The sequence below is a fragment of the Phocoena sinus genome, chromosome 19 (genome assembly GCF_008692025.1).
Source record: "Phocoena sinus isolate mPhoSin1 chromosome 19, mPhoSin1.pri, whole genome shotgun sequence".
In the NCBI taxonomy this organism is placed as follows: Eukaryota; Metazoa; Chordata; class Mammalia; order Artiodactyla; family Phocoenidae; genus Phocoena; species Phocoena sinus.
Genome location: NC_045781.1, coordinates 37,834,448 through 37,839,369, shown reverse-complemented (window position 1 = coordinate 37,839,369; position 4,922 = coordinate 37,834,448). Strand labels below are relative to the sequence as shown.

The 4,922-nt window shown below is 37.9% G+C and overlaps 1 pseudogene; it reads left to right on the top strand.

Moving 5' to 3' along the window:
- Positions 1–4,295: 4,295 nt before the first annotated feature.
- LOC116744307 lies at positions 4,296–4,646 on the top strand (annotated as a pseudogene).
- Positions 4,647–4,922: the final 276 nt, after the last annotated feature.

Here is a 4,922-nt window from a genome sequence, read left to right as displayed (position 1 = left end):
AGATCCTAGTCTATCCTGACTGCAACATTTAGTGCTTCTCAAACTGGGGACCGTGAGATTCATAAGATTAAGAAAAAAAAAAAATTAGTAATCTAAAGAATTCATTTTACAATTTAGGATGATAAAATTTCTCATTTGCTGTGGTTACAGCAGTTGAAAACAGGTGGTTGTTTGTTTGTTTTTTGGCTGTGACGTGTGGCTTGTGGGGTCTTAGTTCCCAGACCAGGGAGCGAATTCAGGCCCATGGCAATAAAAGTGCCAAATCCTAACCACTGGACCACAAGGGAATTTCCTGAAAGTGGGTTTAATACACTTAGAATATTATATTCTTGGACTAAATATTATTCACACTGGTTTTCTGGACAGAGTGAGTCCTTGGATCTTTATTTTAAATAGAAATATTTTCCCTAAAGGAAATATTTTTCCTTTCCTTTTCTAAAATAATCCACCAAACACCTAAATTCAAGAAATACTCTCCTGGGTGAAAAGGGCCTTTGTAACAATCTTTAATTCTATTTTTAAGGTCTGTTTCAATGAAATATAAGTATACAATGCAGAAAATTGCACTAATCATAAAGGTCAGTGAATTTTTATAAAATATGCACAACTGGCTCATTATCAAGATCAAGAAACAAAATCTTCAGCATCCTCTCTCCACAAATGCCTCTTTTTTACCCCCTTTCAATTGATATCCTCCCGGTCCAAGATCAATATTAACCCCTACTGGGGCTTCAAACAGATTAGTTTTTATTGTTTTTGAACTTTATATAAATGGCATCATATTGTATCTACTCTTTGGTGCTTGAAACACTTTTGCTCAATCTTTGTAAGATTCATTCATCTTGTGTTGTGTAGCTGAAGTTAAATATAGTGTAATACAGGGACTTCCCTGGTGGTCCAGTGGTTAAGACTCCATGCTCCCAATGCAGGGGGCCTGGGTTCGATCCCTGGTCAGGAAACTAGATCCCTCATGCCACAACTAAGAGCCTGCATGCTGCAACTAAAAAAAAAAAAAGAAAGAAAAAGAAAAGATCCTGCATACCACAACTAAAGATTCTGCGTGCCACAACTAAAGATTCTGCGTGCCACAACTAAAGACCTGGTGCAGCCAAATAAATAAATAAATATTAAAAAAATACATATTTTTAACCATTATGTGGATACAGCATAATTTATCTACTGTATTGAAGATGGACATTTAGATTATTTTCCGCTTTTTACTATTAAAAGTAGTGTTCCTGTGAACATTTTTGAAAATATATATTTTGTACATGTATTTTGGTAAACAGGTGGATATTCTTATAGTACATAAGGGTCAAGTTGCTTATGGTAGAACTTCAGGGTAATAAGGTATGAGAAGTTCAGCCACGCAGTTTTTCAAAGTGATCGTACCATATTACATTCCTGGTTAATCCAAATCTGTGTCAATACTTGCTATTATCTATTCATTTTTCTTCCTCTTTCCTCCTTTTCTTCCTTCCTTGCTTCTTTCTCTCCCTCCCTTCACCTCTCTCCCACTCTCCCTCTCTCTTTTTCTTTCCTATTATTTTGGGTGTGTTGTGTTATTCACTGTTGTTTTAACTTTGCTTCTTTGATTACTAGTGAATTTGAGTATCTGTTCATATGTTTTGACATTTAAAAATATTCTTTGCTTTTTTCTTATTGACTTGTAGGCATTCTTTATATACTGTAAATAAGTCATTTGTTAGATTAGATATATGCATTTCAAACTACTGAAGAAAAAAATCTTACTGGTTACATGCTACCCAGATTCCTCAAATATTAATGCTTTACTACATATACTACATATACTTGTCTTCCCTCAGCCTCCACCCACCCATCTAGGTGGATAATGAGGTTTTCTTTTGTTTTTGGCCTATATGGTTAGAGCGTCTGGTGTCCTGTTTAAGAAAACATTGCCCTCAAGGCCCTGGATATAGCCTGCTTATCTTTATTCTGCATCAGTTAAGGAAGAAGTGTACAGACCCTGCTGTTTAGATTCCTGGACATTTAATAGGTGGCAATGTGGATATTAGGTAAATACAGATAGAATACGGATAGAATTATGGGCATATTCATTATTCCCTTCAGGGTTAAACACTCGTCTTTTATTCTATTCTTTTGGCTCTATGCATTCATTTTGTTTTAGTATTTTTTGGTTCTTTTTGTAGTTTAATATTGTTATTTTAGATTTACTAAAGTGGTAAGTTCCAAGATGCAAGTTAAGTTTAAAGAAAAGTACCATTTAAAATATCAAACCATAGCAAAAGAATTCTCCATGTAACCCAGCTCAGCTTCCCAAGTTTAAGGCGAAAGCCAGCCATGTGTAAAGCAATATTTTGCCTGCCTTTGACTTCTTTGTGTCTGTATCTCCCCTCACATGTTGGGGAGGCATTATGGCCAGATGACTACAGGACTTAGCTATTTCTACATCCTATGGACCAAGTACCATTATCAGTCTCCTACCCTCAAGTCCTCACAGATGTTTTACTGATCCAGCAAATTTTCTGATAAATGAAGAAAAATCAGTAAGAAAAAGGAAAATTATAGTTGGTTTGACTCACTCAGGAATGAACTTTATGGGAGAACTAGACAGACTTGAATGAGGAAGATGGGGAGCAAGAACGTACCTTTTTGGTATAATTGTTTATTAATAAAACACATGGAAATTAAATGAGCTAGACTAAACAGTCTTCTCTTTATAACATATTTCATGAAGAACTGTATTATCTTACATCAGGATAAAGCCTTCCTACAGTATGCCCAAATATTTACTTTTACATTATGAACATTTGAACCCTTTTGACATTTTCTACAAACCTCAGAGCATCCATTTAAACTCAACGGCTCACTTCTGCCTTTTAATTTCTTCACGTTGTAATTTAACACTAGAGTTACTTTTCCGATGTATTTGGTATGAATAAATTATATTCTACAAATGGTTCAAACGTTCAATAGGCTCTAACCAGTCATCATTTATCTATGAGTACCCTTTAGAAAAGAACAAAATGATCTTCATTTTTTTTGATTTGTACAATTTAAATCTAAGAAACGTGCAGTTATGTAAGTGCAAGATTAAGGACTTCTCTCATTGCAAATTTCTAATCCTCCTGCTGGGGGATTATAAACTCCCATGCTGTTATAAAGTTTCTGTGCACACAATGGTTTTATAACTGACTGGAAGACTGAAGGTTTTTTTTTTTTTTTCCCCAATTTAAATATGTTTGAATCATGGGACTCCATTAGAAAAATACAGCTTCATTGGAATTAGGAGAAAATATACCCTTTGTTCAACATTTAATATTGTATTTCCAGTTCACGTGTGATTGTACGGTTTACAGTCTCCCACAACCCAAATAAAAAAGGTTTTATACCCTATAGCTGCAAATTTCAAAAGACAATGTCAAAACGTTCAGTAGAACAGAACTTTCTTATCGCTCCCAGCAGACTCTCAACTCCAGCATGGCATGGGGAGAAAAGGGCTTAATTATAACAGTCTCCTATTACAGTAACCTACTTGGTTAGCACATGTTGCAAAGTTAACAGACATGAAAAATGTGGATCTTGTTTCTTTCTGTTTATTTTTCCAAGATGTTTGGGGAGGGGAGTTGCACTAGGGGAGCAGAGTCATTGCCTTTGCGCAGCCCTTTAGTGATCACTAAATTTACATTAAAATGAATGGTAATAAGATTTAAACAGGCTCCATCCTGTGTGTGCATGTATTTAGCGGGCTATTCAGTTGATATCAAGACTTAGTCTAAATCAAGACATATGTGTTTATGTGGTGGGGGTATGGTGGGGTGGGTATTTTACAGACTCCGAGCTTAAATCTGGTGGTAAAAATAGGAAGAGGGAAGAAGCAGCCTCTTCTCTTTCTTGTTGACTTAATGGAAGAGTGAGAGGTAGGAGGAGACTCAGTGGAATGCATAATGAGGGCCTGGATATTTCATGGAAACTGCCTTGCTACTTGGGTTTATCCCAGTACCTACAATGTATTAAAACGAAACAAAACAAAAATAAAAGCAACAGAGAGAGAGAGAAAGGACGGAAGGAAAAAAGAAAGAAAAAATGTTGGTGTCTCCCCAGAGTTGTACTTAGCACTCAGGTCAAGGATACCTGGATCTAAATCTAACTGTCAAAATGTATCATAATGTGAAGCCTTAGTCAAATTACTTCTGCTCTCTGGGCCTTAGTTCAATCATTTATTAAAAAGTGGGGAGGGTTCTCTGTGGAAGGCCAAAGCAATGCAGAGGAGACGGTAGTGACTTGAGAGCGTGGCCACCACCACCACCACCATGAGCCTCCTCGACAAGCCCCAGGGTAAGATGTGACACCACAGGAGCTGCAGAAGTGGGAGGAGGAGGAGTTTAACACAGGGCCACTCTCCGTGCTCACCCAGTCGGTCAAGAACAACACCCAAGTGCTCATCAACTGCCGCAACAACAAAAAGCTCCTGGGCCGTGTGAAAGCCTTCGACAAGCACTGCAACATGGTGCTGGAGAACGTGAAGAAGATGTGGACCCAAGAGCGGCAAGGGCAAGAAAAAGTCCAAGCCAGTCAACAAGGACCACTACATCTCAAAAATGTTCCTGCACGGGGACTCAGCCACTGTGGTCCTGTGGAGCCTGCTCATTGCCGGCAAGTAGGGGCCTCCTCCCTGCCATCAGAACTTGCCCCCTCATTTTGCAAAGACCTGCCCTTTGTGCTGGGAATAATAAAATCATGTGTTTTGCTTAAAAAAAAAAAAAAAAGTAGAGAGGAAGGATGATGATTTTTGTCTCTGAGGTTCCTTCCAACCATGTCCCAGGTAATAATATAAGCCTCCAGAAGAATCTGGGCCCCTGATAACAATGGTAATGGCTGAACCAGGATGGTGTCTACCATCCAGACTGGTCCATGTCAATAACAAGACCCAGAGAAAA